This window comes from Oxyura jamaicensis, chromosome 2 (genome assembly GCF_011077185.1).
Source record: "Oxyura jamaicensis isolate SHBP4307 breed ruddy duck chromosome 2, BPBGC_Ojam_1.0, whole genome shotgun sequence".
In the NCBI taxonomy this organism is placed as follows: domain Eukaryota; kingdom Metazoa; phylum Chordata; class Aves; order Anseriformes; family Anatidae; genus Oxyura; species Oxyura jamaicensis.
Window position 1 is genome coordinate 50,947,204 of NC_048894.1, and position 18,341 is coordinate 50,965,544.

At 44.9% G+C, this 18,341-nt stretch overlaps 1 protein-coding gene across 2 annotated transcripts in view; it reads right to left on the minus strand.

Moving 5' to 3' along the window:
* The window catches only part of E2F3 (E2F transcription factor 3), a 44,132-nt gene that overhangs the window by 24,846 nt on the left and 945 nt on the right, over positions 1-18,341 (minus strand). The window lies entirely within an intron of this gene.

Here is an 18,341-nt window from a genome sequence, read left to right on the forward strand (position 1 = left end):
CTATCAGTAACAGTTTTTTGTTTACTTTTGGGACGGAGATGAAAGACTACCATAGCATTGAGATTAGTGCAAATACCCACTGGAATCAACCAAAAGGACCCTTTTCCTCATCTGACTTGTAGCCAGTTTTCAAGCCAATGCCATACTGACAGTGCTATATTTTTAAAATCAAAAAGATTTATAAAAATCAAACATCTTTCCTATCAATCTCATTTACATGTCAGATATCTATGTCTTCATTATCTTTTAACTTTCGGTTGGTGATGAAGAATATTAGGAAAATAAGGGTGAGCTGGAAAGAACTGGCTCTTGAATATCTCTGGTAAACATTTTAAGAAACAGAACAGGCACTTTTTCCAATTCTATGTGCAGAAGAACTCCAGTCTTCTAATTGCATGCTACTTAAACCCTACAGAAAGGCTTATTTCAAGACTGTTGGGTATCCCCAGGTTTTAGGGATGAGTTAGGGATGCCAGAACAAATCTCAAAGAGCAGAACATGAGCAGAGAGGTGAAAGAGACAATGCTTAGGAAGAAAGCAGAAACTCAGGTATCTATCCATAAGCTTTAATTTCTATTCATTGCAGCCTGAAGTTCAGAGAAAGACCATTTGGCTTCTTGCACTGTTGCCTTCCTCCTCCTTCCCTTTCTACTACCTGCTTTGCTGTATAAATGTGCAGTTATTAGAACAATCCATAGGCAATGGACAGCTATTCAGGATTTTCCAGAAGCCTGCAGAAGTCTTCCAGTGGAATCTAGCACATAAATATCACCTATTAAAGACTGCACTAAAATTTCTTTCTTTAAATAGATTTCCTTCTTCAAAATTATCTATTCAATTCAGGCTTATAGGTTCTTCCACAAATGTACCTTAATGTATTCAGAAGATAAATGACCACATGATTTAATTCTTCACAAAAAAAAAAAAAAAAAAAGAACTTTCCTTCTTATGAGCAGTACACCTTGATCCTTTTCATTTTCAAATGCAGTTTCATTTATGAGTCATCATTCCCTTCTCACACGTACACTTTTCAGTCTCTCTTCTTCATTTCATCTTTCTCCTCTTGTTTTAGTAATAGCTGTAGGTAGGACAAACTAAAATAGCAAGTTTCACAACTGGACATGAGACATCCTTAAATTTAGATCAAATGAGCCCTCCCAAAGTATACAGACTCTTTCCAACCAGACAGATTTATAAAAGTTCCATATAATTATAGAAAGGATCAAAAATAGCCTGTATATGATGGCTTTTCTCAACAGTATGTGGAGAGGGAGATGGACAGCCTTATTCTCTTAGCAGCAGGAGGAGAGGGTAAGACAACTTTGGACAGCCTTTGAAGCCCCCATAGGCTTCTCCAGGCTTCCTAGGTTATTAAAAAGCCTAGAGTTTGGTAGATTCTCAAAACAAACAAGCAAACTAACACACCTCATTTTCTACACTAATTATTATCCCAAACATAATTCCAAATGATATCAAACTGTAAAACTAAGATTACTCAAGAAAACTTGACATCTGAGGCTGCAAATTCCTATTTAAGGTTAAACAAAGGAACTTTCAAGACAGTCTTGGAAGAATCCTGTGTTGCCAGCCATCAGTCTGTCTAGGAAGCATAAAACTACGAACAGATAAACAAAAACAAAACACTACTGCCTTGCCCTGACATCCATAACTTCTACCTGTTGATGATAGCAGTAAGAGTCTTCTTACTCATGACTTCCCTCCTACACTTTGCGCTGGCAAGCCCTCACACTCTCTGTGCTCACTTGGAACAAGTTCTGCAGCACTGCCCTATGCTTTCCACAGCAAACTGGAAATTTTGTGTCCATTTGAGGTAAATATATTTCATTTAATTGAATGTAAAAAGTAAATATGGCAGAGTTGCGGTGTTCCTTGTGTAAAAAAAATGAATTCCAAAATAAATAAAATGTGAAAGCTATGTAGCAATCTTACTATCCTGCAAATGTTTAAATACACAATGGCGCTAAAGAAAGTATCGGGAGAAAGATGGAAATTTTGGCAGCTGCCCTGGAGAGAGCTGAGGCTCTTGGCTGTGGGCAACGTGAGACTGTGGACTGTGAGATAAATATATCTGAATGTTTTTGCTGAGGTAATCAATAACAAAATAGTTATGTTTGAAATTAGACTACAGATTAAAGGGATAACTCCTATTTTGCAGCCCTATTGTTTCAGGCTGTCTCTAAATTTGGTTAGTTTGTTAACACTACACTAGTTGACTTTGAAGGTGGAGATGTCCTTACAACAACAAAGATATACCTCCTTTTACTGCTAAGCTGAAGGTGAAATTCTGCAGTGCATTTTGGTTATAAGAGCTGAACTCATCACTGGCTTGGAATAAGCCAGGTCATGGGTGTTCTCCGTTCTGTGCAGACCGGCTCCTTCTCTCCACTTGAGGAAAGAGGGTAGACTTTGTCCACGAGGACAAAACTCAACCTTTCTTGATGAACTTTCCATATGATTAGCATTTGTTACAACTAATCTGACCAGAAGCTCTTGGAGCCTTCCCACGTTTACAATCCATGTGAGATAAGCCCCTCCGCTGCAGCTGGGGGCATGGGCAGTAAAAGCCATCCTAACTAATATCTCCAGGGATTCGGTAACCTCTTGTTTAAGACCACAATGACTTTTCTTTCCTCCGTTAAAAATCAGTTTCTTAAAGTCCTGCTTGGGGTGACTGCACCTATCAAGGCAGCACAGCCACTCCTTCAACAGAAGGTACTTCCTGAGAGCAATGATATCAGAAAAGGTCTCCAGTATTATAAGTTCACCCTACATACATAACTTCTAGGCACCAATTACATTTATATCTTCACCTATTTCAATGCCAGCGATCAGACTGTAATTAGATTAAATGTAGATTGGGAGCCTCAGTCAAGGACTGGAAGCTGAGCGTACAAGATGCAGTACGAACACACAGCTAAGGAAACAGATTCTCATTTTAAGCAGCTATGGATTTCCTCTGTGAATCAAGAAGATGGTGATCAACATTTTTTCTACGTGCTCACAAGCTCCTAAACTGCTCCCAAACCTGTAAAAGCTGAAAAGTGGAGATGGGGAATATGTGTGAGACAGCTTCAGTCCTTGGGCATTGCTGGAGAGGCACTGGCAGCTGCACGTGCTCAGGACCCAAAGCAGTATAGGCACAAAATTGTTTGAAAGAAATTATTATTTCTTTGGAGAATCATCTATTGGGTTGTCATTATACACAACTCCACACGCTTCTACAGGGTCACACATGAGGCGAGGTTCTTGGTCTGCTGCAGCAAGTGAGGCATCGCACGTGGCACCACGGGAGCGCTGGGCTCAGACACGTCCCAGCACTTGCAACTGAGGGTGCAGCTGGGCAGCAGCTCACCAGCCAGCCCACCTGGGGCGCTTGGTGGGCTGAAAACCAAGGGCTCATCCTGTGTTAGCTTTCAGATGGAGAAGGTCCCCAGTCTGGCTGCATTCGGAGCAGAACAAGCCCAGCACCATTTAGGGAGGCAGTGGGAATCCCCCAGTGGAGAGGGAGGGCAGGATGACCCCTTTGGTGGCAGCTGTGTGCTTCACCTTACGGTGTGAAACTGCATCCCTGGATTGTCTCTTCATAGAATCATTAAGGTTGGAAGAGACCTTTAAGATCATCTGGTCCAACCATCACCCTACTACCAGTGTTACCCACTAAACCATGCCCCCCTATGCACCAGGTCCAACCTTCCCTTGAACACCTGCAGGGACAGCGACTCCACCACCTCCCTGGGCAACCCATTCCAATGCTTGACTGCTCTTTCTGAGAAGAAATGTCTCCTAATTTCTAAGCTAAACCTCCCCTGGTGCAACTTGAGGCCATTCCCTCTAGTCCTATCACTAGTTACCTGTGAGAAGAGGCCGACCCCCAGCTCTCCACACCTCCCTTTCAGGCAGCTGTAGAGAGCAATAAGGTCTCCCCTGAGCCTCCCCTTCTCCAGACTAAACAACCCCAGCTCCCTCAGCCGCTCCTCACAGGACTTGTGTTCCAGGCCCTTCACCAGCTTTGTAGCCCTTCTCTGGATGTGTTCCAGGGCCTCGATGTCCTTCTTGTACTGAGAGGCCCAAAGCTGAACACAGTACTCAGCATGCAGCCTCACCAGAGAAAAGTACAGGGGGACAATCACCTCCCTGCTCCTGCTGGCTACACTTTTCCTGACCCAAGCCAGGATGCCATTGGCCTTCTTGACCACCTGGGCACACAGCTGGCTCGCGTTCAGGCAAGCATCAACCAACACCCCCAGATGTGGGAAACCCTTTCCATCATGGACGAGTTCCCAGTGGCACTGGTCTCATCCTCATTTTGTCTTTTTCTTCCTAACCCAGCAAGCAATGAAACTTACCCCGACTACGAAAGGATTATATTTCACTTCCCAGAACATGGAGATAGGAAGTAGAAGGATATATTAGTTTCCAAGACAAACAGCCATGTCCCTGCTGCTAAACTGAATGGAACTAATATGTTGGTCTGGGGTGAGATGGTGAGGAACAACATGAAGACCTTTGTCACCCGCTCACGTACTGCAAATCCCTGTCACAACTGGACGTCATTGTGTCTCAGTCCCAGCATGAAACTAGATCACCTGAAGGATCTTGACATGGTATTTAATCCTTGCCTGTATGTTATTTTGTTCAGTAATACTAAACAGTTTACCAGGCAGTACAACTGCTTAATCATATCACCCGACTATTGAATTTAGTATGCTGAAAACAAGCCTTGCTATTTCTACCCTACATTCAAAGTGTAACAGTAAGGAAACAGGAAACATTTGTCAATAATATCACTCTGTTCTCATAGGCAGAGTTTCATCCATCAAATATACTACAGAAAACAAGGAGAACAAGGCTAATCAAATGCTACCACCTTTCTTCCTCTCTCTCATTGCCTCTCCTAAGATTGACCACATTTGTGGTTAAATACAGGGAGTCAAACTTCCTATAAGCAGTGTCGTTAAGGTTCCAGATTTCCACTGTGGTTCAGCCATATCACAGCTCTGGAAATGCATACTGGTTCATGTTCAAACCACCACGTTAGGTCTTAAAGGTTCCACACTGCAACTGCGACAGGTTCTTACCAGGACAACCTTGCTGACATAACTGCTTAACGGAAAAGGATCTTAGTATCAAGCTTTAAAATATATATTTATTTACTGAGATATATGCATCTCAATATACATTTTGATATATAAATATACACACACATGCATATATATAATCAATAAATCAATGAATATCTCTATCTATATATCAATAATTTTGTTGAGATTGCTAGTCTGAATGAAAATGCTTAGTGAAAAGACTGGTATGAATTCATCCTGCCAGGGGAGCTACAAACAGCTAACTGAAGAGAAGAAGCATTACTAGCACCTCACGATCCCCAGCAGGGACTATAAGGACTCCAATTTGTCCCTCCCCTCAGAGGCTCTCAGAAAGTGAGTCTTGAGAAGATGCAAACTCCACAAACTCCAAGTATCTGCATGATATGCAGGTCCCTCATGAGAAGAGAAGCACCTAGGTTTATCTTTACCAAGGGGTCTGCTCATTACAAAATGGACATTGAAGCATGCTGATTGTTGGACAATTTTTCTGAAGAGAAAAAAATCAGATCAGGATACCACAACCACGTGATGTAGATCTAAGAAATTCAGTTTCAACTCTGCCTCTGACAGCAAGAGCAAACTAAGTGAAGGCTGAAGTTTCTCCACTCTATGCACCAGAAGAAGGAAGTGACTACTCATGGCCCTGATTGATATTACTATCAAAAAGAATCCAGTCTTCCATGCATGGTGTGCACATGCATTAACAGAGAGACTAGTGACATGCGCACAAAGATCTCCCCCACACCAAAGTGCTGCTGCATCAATCCTGACCTGCACTACTCCTTCAGTTCGGGCTAATACATTGACTAAGTTATACTCCACTTTTTTACTCAGAGAAGGGCAGGACATGAAGCTTTGCTCTTCATTTATTCACTCTTAATTCCAGATTCTAAGTCAGAAGAATATTGTATTTGCTCTGTGCTGGGGCTCATGTCCTGCAACCCCATGCAACCACGGAGGGCACTCAAATGTAAGACAGAATCAAAGACAGAAAACAGCATCTCCAACATTCAGGAAGAGGTGAAATACTTGCAGAAGGTGTTTAGTACTACTTTGCAGAAAAAATTAATTTAAAAAAAAGATACATTTTCGTACTATTTTTGCATCATTCAAGAAGTCTGGGGCTAAATCTGGACAATGTATCTCATAGGAGCTCTTCAAGAGGAAAACAAGCCTCCCAGCTTTTGGCATTCAGGTTGTGCCTGATCTTCTAAGCATGCCAAAATTGCAAGACCAGTGGGAAAGCCTGGGATGCACTGGTGGGCAAGAAGATTAATTTGGATCTTTATGTCAAAATTCCTGTGATATTGTACTTTTATGAGAAGTTCAAGAAGTTTGAAACAATTCAAGATCTGTTCACGTCTACTATTTCAACAAGGCACCACTATCGAACAGTTCAATAACCAAGCTCAAGTATCTGATATTTTTAGCTAGATATAGTATAACATCTCACAGATGCCTGGAGTTTTCTCCCTGCAAGGTCTGAAGGAGACTCCTTCCTTCTCAACTGCCAGTTAAGCAGAATTTGGGGGCTGCTTTTCACACGCTGAGACAACTGAACTCTTAAAATGGCTGGGAAAGCCACATTTCTCCACTTCAAATGAAGTGCTAGGAACAGATATAATGCTTGTCTGGTACAATTGGTGCAGCTTCCCCCCCTAGAAGACGTAGGGAAATGTGTTCAAAATGTCATTGAGGCCATCAAAAGAGCTAAAGGGTAGTCAAGAAAACAAAAACTGGACAAATCTGAAAGGGGGGGGGCGGGGGGAGGCTGAAATTTTAATCCCTTCTTACTATACACTGAATGATTCAGTAACTCCCAATTCACTTTGAGGCAAAAATACCTGATTTGGGCCTTAAAGAAAGAGTGTGTCTTAGTCTCTGCATTGCAGATGAGAACAATCACATTTTGCTTGCTCTGACTTATTGCTAAATTGATTATTCTCCAGGACTGGAAAAGAGGGAGAAAGGAAGGAGATGGCAATTGTCTCTATAAAATTCTTTAAGAAGATGAAAGAACTGAATGCATCTTACTTTTCCTAGCAACCCTCTTTCCTAATTCAGAAGCAAATAAATCACACTCAGGATAGTATCCTGAACATATGGCTTTCTCTGAATAAGGGGAATTTGCCTGCCTACAAGCTTGCTTTTCTTTTCTTCTCTCTCTCTCTCTTTTTTAAATATGTCAGTCTCTGGAATCCCTATTCACACATTCCTCTTCACAGCACAGTGGGTTTCTGCCTAGGGAGGAAAAAAAAAAACAAAAAAAAAAACTTTATAAATATTAACTTATTTCTGTCTACAGAAAGCTGTACCTGAGCTTAACATCTAGACAACTGCATGCAACCTGTTCACTACTGTTGCACTTATTTCCCACATACTCAGCGAAAGCATGATGTAACTAAGATAATAAAAGGTAAGGACTTCAGTGCCCCAAGGCATGCGACAACATGTAAAGCTCTCTTAGAGAACAGATCTCAAGCAAACAACATTGGAGGTCTCCAAATGATCTTGCACCTTTCGTTACCACGTTTCCTGAAAACACCTCTGAGGCACATGGCTCCAAGAGTGGCAACTTACTGAACATGTTTTTACTTCTTCTTTTCCTTCTCCATGCAGAAGACACCTTATTTTGCATGGTCTGTGCTTTGAATGCTACCCCATCGTGATGTAAAGCAGCAAAAAGGGAGGACCATTGGAAGGACAGTACTAACTCCTTGATCTGAAAGATGCTTCTTACAGAAGCCTTGCAGGCTTATGGTTGCAAAATGGTGGTTGTGAGGACCCTGAGAAGGGGGAAGATACCCCCTGAAGCTTCTCACCCTCCTGTCTGAAATCACAGGGGGTACTGGTTGCAAAGTGCAGAAGATGATCACAGAGGAATTTGCTAACAGGAATAAAAGGACAGTGAGCATGCCAAAATGCAATGCTCTGCATTTTTTTTAATTAACAAATAAAAAGCAAGAAAAATGTGACTAGAAACTGAAATCAGAAATGAAATTGAAACAATTTTATACAAAGCATGAACCAAAGTCATACCAAAACCCACCTGAATTTTTCTATGAACATCATTCACAATTCGCCCCGTTCATTTGTGTCATCTTTGTGGTGTCAGTTTTCGAGGGAACAATTCTCAGCTCAGCACGACAGAACAGTGATACTGACGGGCAAGTAGAACATTAGCATGTTATAAATAAACTGCTAATTTGAGGTGGGAAAAATCATATAGGCGGCTCTTATGATTAAGAACCAGAGGAAGAAAATGAGCAACTTGCTTATGCTTCCAGGACACTGATTTTTACAAAAAGAACTTTTTCTAACCCTCAATTCCTATGAAAAAAAATAATGAATACTAGCACCAGTGAAACACCCACTGGTTAGATAAAGCAGCCAGCGAAAATGCTATTATAATTTTAAAGCCCTCCCTGCCCCTGCCTTGAGTAGTAAGCTGTCTTTTCTACTGGTTCAAGAGGTTTGTTCTTAAAAAGAGTACTACAGACTTGTGAAGTTTCAGCCTCCTCTCATCTGACTTGCAGTTTTACATAACTTGTAAGAGACGTTTTTAGGCTAGAGATACTGCGTATCCGAGAAAAGAACGACGTGCAGAACTATTATACAGCAATTTGTATCTGGGTTACTTGCAGCTGCTTGATAAAAGCCTTACTATGAAAAGCAAAACTTTATTCTGCTGAGCTGACACCCAGGATTATTCGTGTTTCTGATAGGCCTGATCACCACCCTCCGTCTGTCCTGAGCTAGGTTCCCTTCCCACCCTTCCCCAGTGTGCAATTGCAGATAACGCCCTGCTGCTGCATGGCTGCCATCGCTGGTATTATTTCTGTATCACTTGGGCATTGTCGCTCTTTAGCAGAATGACGCTTACTAAGCAATATTATAAAAATTCCTGTGAATATCTATGTTCACCATAAGTGAGGATAATGGCCTCATTGCAAAAGTCTCGATAAAAGCGGCATGTTCCAGCAAGACAGCTTTCAGTTATCGCTAAACAAAAGCCTACTGTGAGAGCCGTAACCAACATCAATTCCCACTATGTGAAGACATTAGACAAAGTGTGAACTAGCTTACTGTATGGGGACAAAAAACTGACTGTCAATGTGTGGGACCAACACTGCCTAAAACACTACACTGGCGAGTCGAAATACAACCAGCATATATGCATGGTAATTGCCATTTAATTCCAAAGTTAGCAGTAGAAGAAAACAAGTACCAAAGGCAAGATTAGGTTACTAGCATCACTCAGGACATTATAATTCCATATCTTTCCATTTCTAGTGTCTTTGATTAGGAAAAGTGACTTTAAAACCAGCAGACATTAAAAGAAACACAATATAAATCCCAGGTTCCATCACAGAAGTAGAGAACATATCAAAAAGCTTAAGATCTGCTCCTAAAAATATGTATTTTCCACTATAAAGTAGATGACCTCATACATGGGAACCACCATTCCACGTAAAACACAAGACAAGACCCTTTCTGCCTGGGCATCATTTTACATTTTTACATATTTATCTATTTACACTGTGGTAGCACCCAAAAAGCCAAAAGCCTACTGTCAAAATAAGCATACTATACCAATACAAATGCCAGGCCAAGAGGTTACTTCTTAACTTCCAGACCTGAAATTCACCTCATTACATACCTTAAATGAAAGTCCAGGAAGGAGGGACATAGGCAAGCCTACTTGCCAGTTTCTTGCTGAACAAAGTGAAAGGCAAATTTGAAAGCTTTAAAATTTGTAGAGAGCAGCACAGTTGCTCTACTGAGAATTATTTCATGAAAAAGTTACATCTGCACTTTAAGATGTGTAAAAGTCACAAAATCCTACAGTGTAGATCCAGTGATTTGCAGAAAAAAAAAAGGGGTGATATTCATTACTTAACTCCAATTTTAGTTTAGATTTTGTAACTAACTGGTAGAACCAAAATTAAGAAAGTCACATTAAGAAAGAACTAATAGAGTACATCGATAAAGTTGACATGTTATATAAGAATTCAACTCTTGCACTGTATGATGACAGCCACCATTGAGTCCTAAACCAGAGACTTTTAATGTCACCTTAATTAACAAGGAAGGAAGTTTGCCAATGAGTTTATTTCCACCCCTTTCCTAGCAGCAAGTTATGCAATATGCAAGAACCTTTGAACCAACAGCTCTACAACACCCCTGCCCCAAAAACCACACACATACCCATCCCACCACTCCCCTCCAAAAAAATTGTCATTGTAAAGAGGACAAAGTCTTTCAAGGAGTTCATTGATGAAAATTACTTCTAGAATCTATACATACATTAACCACCACACACATACCACAACTTCTGAGTAGAAATGATGAAGCTGAAGCAGCCAAGGCTAAGCAGAAACCTCTTGTTATCCAGTTTCTCAATACAATATACTTTCAACAAAAATAGCTGTTTAAGTATTTTCTGTGAGTTTTCAAAGATCTTTCCAAAATAATTAGTGGCTTGCAATCTATATATAACATGACTATAAAATCCCATTTTAAAGTTAGAAATGCAAAAGCCAAAATAATAGCAGCCTCTGCTGTTAATTAGCAGCTTGTTCATATACAGAGATAGCAAGGATATACTACATACTGCAGTAACGTAACTGAATGTCACAGGAAGCACCCAATATCTTCCTAAAAATCAGGTCCTAGACCATTGAAATGGGGCACCTGAAAATGCATTCTTAGCTAGTGGATACCTTTGAGCTTGGATGCAGACATATACAAGTTGAACAAAATCTTGAAAGCTGATGCAGGTAGTCAAATTAAGTCTCCTACCTAAAGCCTCCTACCTAATAATAATGTGAAGAAACAGAGTTTTATTTCTAGAGGTAGGTTATTGACATCCTCATGAGATAAACAAAAGCCACACTTACCTGCCTAGCTTAACACAGTAGAAAAAAAGAAAGATACCTGGCTGACTGTAAAAAGGCAATCTTCAGTGCTGTAGATTTCTTTCCCAGTTTGGTCATAAGCAAAAGACCTTCAGCACACAAGTTTAAAAGACACAGGGCATGCACGTGCAGTGGTGATAGACACTGCTTTAGTAGACACACTACAACAGGTCACATCAACAACTGTTCATGTTCATAAGTAGGACAGAAGACACAAAATACATGCTATTTAACCTTAAGAGCGTTCTGTTTATAAACAATTACCATGGCAATTGAGATGTATTTATAAGGAAGGCTAAAATGCAAAAAAGGAAGGCTAAAATGCCTGAAGTAGTATGCTCCTACTACACAGCAGAGGCCATTTTTAGTATATGCTTTATCAACATCTAGTCAAACTCTTGTCTTCTCTCTTTATGGGACTTGCAAATGGAAATATTTCCCACAGTTCACAATGAACCCAAAAGGCATTAAGAACTCCATGCATGCCATGAGATCCAGCAAATAATAGCACCATCCAAGTAGAAAGCATAGTACTTCAGAAGACATCCATGCCAGGTATAGCACTTCCAAGTGTGGTTTTGGACCAGCTTACTTGAGGGAAACAGAAGTGAAATAGTTCCCTTTTAAAGATGTGATAAATTGGGCAATTTTGCCAAGTCTGCCTTCAAACAGAAGACAGAACTGAAATTAAAACCGAGTCCAAATACTTCATCAGCAGCACCTCGTGCACTGGGACAGCCCAGTCCTGGAAGCACAGGCAGTCTCCCTCCCATCACACACCACTGCCCCCAACACATGAAGGGGGGTTTCTTCTCCCCAAGGGAGCAAACAGTTCTGCTCTTGAAAAATAATGCAGGAAGTGAATAACTCTGCCAGCCAAAACAAAGCCTGAAGTCAAACTTAGTCATTTGTAAGTATGATAGTTGTCACCACATATACATGCTCAGTGCTGCCAGCTGTAAATGAGATTATTTGCAGAGACTGTAAAAACCCAAAGATCTAGTTACGCTAAGAAGAGCTTTCCATCTGCCGAAACCTCAGTCTGGGCAGGGCTGGGCCTAAGTTACCACCATCACCACAAGAAGCCTATCAGACCCAAAGTCATGGCCTGAGATCCATCTTCTCCAAAACCCCTGGTGGAGCCCATACAGCATTAAAGGCCGAGCCACTCTCCTCACCCCTCCACCCTGCCACCAAGATGGACAGGCAGAAGGAAGCCGGCACTGCTCCTTCTTTTCAGGGCTACCTGGCTGTTTGTGTACATTAAGATCATCCACAGAGCCCAATACATAAACTTATTACTCAGTTTGTCCTGTCCTGCCAGTATCCTGACTAGCGGAAGATGGCCTTTTCACATCCGAGTAACTTTCTGAGTAACTTTGAGTAACTTTCACATCACAGTAACTGAGGACTCCTTTACGTGGGCAAACTGACCAGCACAGCAAAATAACCCTGCAACCAGAGCAATCAGCCCAGCACACATTTTCAGAAGTAAACTCTGAAGGCTTGAAAAGGGTAATATTTGAAGTCCGCTGTACCAGAAGAACCTCACATCTTCATTTTTTACCCAATTCCTCTCTTTGTGCTCTGGAGAGGAGGGGAGGGTCAAATTCCACCCCACCCCCATGGCCTATTGGGAACACAAATCTGAAGCTACAAAGAAGAAAGGTGCTACTTCATTTTCCTTTTTCCAACCTTGCTAATGAGCCAATTACCATAGTAGTTAGGCCCAGCGAGGCCCCTCTGCTCCACACCTCAAGTTCCTCCCCTAAGGAGAGGTTAAGGCCCTGTGAGACAAGCTGGCTCTGAAAGGGTCTCTAGCTCCTGCTAGGCCTGCAAAGTCAGTCTATCATGTCTTCAAAACTTTCCAAGCCACCAATGCACAAAAACATTACAAGTAGAAACCCATAATTAATGGACATGCTTGTTTTCACAGCCATGTAATTCTTTTATAAATGGACACCTCTATTATAGTACGTATGGCTTTCACTTCAGGAGAGATTAAACAGTCTAGAACTCCTCAGCTTGGCGAAGGTGACTGTGGACAGAAAACAGTGCATTATCATAAGCTGTGTAGAGAAATATACACAGGGAAATCATTTTCCCCTACCGCAACATCTATGTTCATCCATTAACACTATAGGCAGCAAGTTCAAAATGAAAAAAATGTCCAAAGCAATGAAAATTATTTCTTTTCCATATACAACAACTGAATCATATAACTTGTTGCTATGTAAGGTTAGAACCAAGGAGTATAAAACCCACTGTAACCTCTGACTAAGGAGACACTCTCTGGAAGAAAGCAGAAGGGCTGTTGAGCACGTTCATGTGCTCTTGTCTTAAAGATTTGCCACAGTTGTAGTCAGAGAAGTAGTAAGAGAATCTTTGATCTTGCAAAATGCAGCAATTCCTAACTTTAAGGATTTTTTTAAAAAAAACGCTAACATACAAATAAGCATGCTGTAAAAATTAACTGAGAAGCACCAAAGTACCTGGGATGAAATGAAAGTAAAGAAAATGCCTTTAATTGCTCAATCAGTGGGCCCTAACATGACCCATATCATCTTTGGCAAACAGGCTGGTCGCACAAGGAAGAGACCCTTCATGGTGAGAACAGGAAAGACCAATTTCTGAAAAGTGATGTCCAGTGAACAGATTTAACACCCTAACACCACTGAAAGGGAAAGCTCCCATCTCCTTTCTCCATCTCATTCATCCCATCTTGGCTCACGTATTCCCAGTATGTACCTCGTGCCAGAACTAAAGCTCATCAGACCCAGCTACTTTACCTCGTAAAGCAGCAGACCACCAACCCACAGGCACATCCAGATGCTCCCCAAGCACAGAGGGGAGCGGAAAAGTGGTGCCTGGCCAGGGGCACGACAAGGCAAGGCTACAGCAATGATGGTGAGGGAGAAGCGAGTCTATTTTTCCAGCAACAGTAAGGCTTTTTGAGTGGCTCAGCTGCTCATGGAAACCTGCCAGAAGTCCTTATCATCGCAGGGAAATAAACCTGCTGTACTTCAATAGTTCTGCTGCAGACAGAGCCACACCAACATAGCTGGACTCTGCACAAAGAGAGCACATCCACCACCAGCAAGCACAAGCTATTCCTGTACAGATTTATTTGGATGCCTGCTTTCCGCTAGATGCTCGTGGCACAGGTAGGGCAATCAGGATTTCAGCTCTCCTCACACAGTTGTACCAAAGGACCATGCGGTATCTCCTTGGGCTCAGAAGCAGTCTGTCCCTGGAGAAGATGCATTTAAACCAGACAGTCCATACATTTTATTCCAAAACCAAAGGCCTCAGGCTCACGCTAGCATTCATTAACAGAAACTATCAGGCAAAGAAATATGGAAACGGGTCTGAATATGAAAATACCTGTCTTCTTCATGGACAAAGCTTTTTATTTCCACAAAATAAAGATAAGCTACTAATTATTTAACTGCCCACTTCCTTTATGCCACTTCCAGTTTTTTCTCACATACCTTAAGTCGCTGTTCAGTATTTATGTCCTATTTAGCCTGCTCCTATACCCAACATCTAGATTATGTATTACCCCCTTGTTCTCCTATTCCAGCTGTGACTTGCTGAGAAGGAGGCAGGAAGAGGTGCTTTCTAAACCACCAGAAAAGGAGAGAGGTGCTAAGTATTCAGTTTGGAAATGTAAATCCTCCCGCCCCCTTCTGAAGTATGCCGAACCAGCCTCTCCAGAGCTCATGTCATCTAAAGGCCACAGGAGTTCTCTAAAGATATTCTTGTTAAGAGGATTTAGCCCCTTTTAAAAAGGACTTAACATGTGGGTGGTGTCTCCATTTAAGCATTTTCTCATGGCTAAGAAAATGGCCCTCTTCTTAAAGGCTTATCTTTATAACCCAAAGACAGTAAGAAATTCTCCACTATTTGAATCAGAAACATTTTGAGCAGCTTTCATTTAGAGTAGCTCCATTTTTAAATACCGCGATTTGCAAATGGTAGTGACTTTCTCATACAAAGCGGGAAGCCAACAGCAGCGAGAATGTTGCGGGGTACCTCGTCAAACAGTAATGTCTCCTACATAGACCACGCTTTTATGATTTGATTGACAAATCCAATCATGAGCTGAGCTGATTGACAAATTTACTGCCATCAAAATGACATGGTGTCCTTCCTCTCCTTCCACGCTGTGCCCTCTTCCCAGCCATCTCCTTCCCATGACGGTCCCTGGCACTTACCAGACCATCCATTAGCTGGTTCAACCTGCTTGCCCAGCAGAAAACTTTTATTTACGTATTTTGGTTGGGGTTAGTTTTTCTACCAGGCTGGCAAGTTGAACTGCCCTGGGAAGCCGGAGGAGCCCTGGGGCTGGCAGAAGGGAAGCGGCACCAGCTCCTGGCAGGGAAGGGAGCAGGACCCGTGCCCCTCACCGCAGCACTGACCTGTCGCTTGGGCTCACCTGGTCTCCACAGGCAGAGACTCAGACTTACCCCAGAACCCTAGGAGCGTGAGCTGACGGCTACTTTGCAAGGGTTAGTTTGTCATTACTGCTCACGTTGAAGCCATGGCAGCAGCTCAGTCCTGCCAAGTAACAATTTCCATTAACTCCGCAGGAATTGTGAAAAATCCCTCGTGTCGAAGGGCCGGGCAGCCTGAACTTGCTGGGGTGCAGAAGCCTGGTTAATGACCCTCAGTGCCAGCAGCCGCCACGACAGGCAGCAACACATGCAGCCAGAAGCAGGTCTGGGACAGCATCGAGATGCGTGCTTGGGAGATGGAGGAGTGTGCAAGTTCTCACCTCTCTGGGGCTGAAGCTGCCTGCTGTTATGGGCTAGGCTACCTTTCCAGGCTTTTCCAGAACGGTTACACTTACACAAGCATAGATAAAGTAACTAACGTATTCCCAGAGGGGAAGCAGCTTACTTTGGCAAAAGAAACTTTTTCTTCTGCTGGTATAAACACCTCCCTGAGCGGCCTAAACTACATACTGCCACACTAACTCTTTTCCACTTATACCATAGTTTATATTTGGAAGCATGGGTGGGTTGCCAGTGCAGTTACATCTGCAAAGACAGCGTATTTTCATAACCCTAACCAGCGCAGGTGTGCTGGCCAAATTTCAGACTTACCCTCTCAGTCTTTTGCATAGCAGGGCCGTAATTCCAGCTGGGGGTCTCCGTGTACTATTTGTAACTCATCTAATCAGGTGCTAAATTTATATTGAAGCTGCTTGCCTGGGCTCGCTGCCTCAACTACCCAGCAGTTTCTCACTCCTCTCACCGGTCTTTGCTATCAGTTTCTCAAATCAGATCAGCCAGGAACTACCAGGAAAATACCCTCGCCTCTCGGTCCCAGAAAATCTTTTGCAAGATTTGGCGAAAAATGGATGGGAGTCATAGAAGTGCTAAATGGCTGTGTTGTCTTCCTGCCAAGACAACGAAAGCGCTTTGGCCATTCCTTGCGAAGCAGCAAGAAGAGGCAGAGCACTGGGATGCTTCAGCCTTGCTTCCTGACAGGCAGGTGTGCGGCAAACCAGCGCGGTTCCAAGAGGGGCACTCACGTGAGCACAGCTGTCAGGGCGGGAAGGGATGCACAGCCGGCTTCCTGGCGTGTGCTAGAGATTGCTTTATCGCCCTGGGAGGGTGCCAACCCCACACTAAGGATACCGCCAGCCTGACCAGTCTCTTCCTCCCCCATCCCACATCTCCCCCCTGAGTAAACATGGGGTCTGAGGATACGCAGCAAACTCGCTTAGACTGCCAGGGACTTCTGGCAGGCAGAGCTTAGAATCACCTTCTTGTGTCCAAACCTTTAAGCGGGGCAGAAACCTTCCTAGGTTTCACGGCAGGGAGTTCTTCCCATTAAAGAGGTGAACGCTATAACACAAAATAATAATAATTACAATAATAATAATACACGAAGCTTGTGTTTACGGTCTTGTAGCACCCATGGAGGAGAAATGTCAGAAGTCCCATCCGACACCAACATCACTCCCACAACGCAGAAAAGCCCGTAAAATCGCTCCCCCAGGATCACCCTATTACATTCGCTCCTCTTTGTACCCGCTTAACACCATCTTCTAGGAATCAAGCTGTTGCACAGAACGGACAAATATTTACAGAGCAGCCTGAACCGGCCCGTTTGACACCACGCACCCCTCCAACACACCAAGCACCAGGAGACCGATCGCCCTGCCCAGCCAAGACGCTTCTTTCTCGCTCCGGCTAGGACTTGACAACCGCCCCGAAACTCCCATCCTGACCCCGGCAGCCAACACCTGCAAAAGCCTCCGCGAGAAGAGCCTCGTGGCTCCCCCGTGGGTTGCGGGATGAGCGAGTCCCGCCGGGACCGAGCTCCCAAAGGGGCGTCTGGGGGCCGCTGGCACCGACTGCGGCGCGCACCGGGACCCCTCCCGGGGCCGGGCGGCGGGGGGGTTGGGGTGGGGAGCCAACAGGTGAGAGCCCCGCGCCGCCTCCGCCGCGGAAAACGCCTCGGCCCGGCCCTAGCGGGCACCGGCCCGCATGGCAGCCCTCCGGCCGAGCCCGCCGGGACCCCCGGGCCGGGCAGCCCCCGCCTCGGGGCCGGGCAGGTAAGCCGGGATCCAAGGCACGGCCCCGGCCGTGACAGCCCGGCGAGGTGGGGGGGGGGGGGGGGGGGGGGGGGGCCCACGGGGGGGGCATCATGGGGTTCACGAGGGGGTCGGGGCGCACAGTGGGGAGGGGACGGGAGGCACCCACCGGGTGGATTGGGGTGCCCCCAGTCCTGGCCGCCCCCCCCCCCCCATAACTTGGCGGAGCCCACGAGGGCCAGGCGCGCCCCCGAAAAGGGCGAGGACAAAGGAAGCCCCCGAGCGGGGTGCGGCGCGCACCGGGGGATGGGGGGGACCCGGGGGAAAGGGGGGTGGGGGGTGGTCGCGGCACCGGGCTGGGGGGGGGCGGGGGGGGGGGGGGGGGGCGGGGGGGGGGGGGCGGGCTGTCCCAGGCCGGCGGCAGGAGGAGGAAGCGGCGTCCCCCTCCCCCCGCTCGGCTCGGCTCGGCTCGGCTCGGCCCCCCCCGCCCGCCCGGCTCCCAGTCACAGCCGCGGCCTCGGCGCACGTGTGCGAGACGTCACCGGCGGCTCCGGGGGCGAAGCGGAGACACCGGCGGGGCACGGCGCGGCCCGGCCCCCGGCCCCCCGCCCGCCGCCCCCCTGCCCGGCCCCGGGGGGGAGAAGGAGGCTCCGGTCCCGGGCAGCGGGGTCCCCCCCGCGCTGGCTGCTCGCTCGCTGCGCCCGGGACTGCGGGACGTGGCTGGGGGGGGGGGGTTCTTTTCTCTCTCTCTCT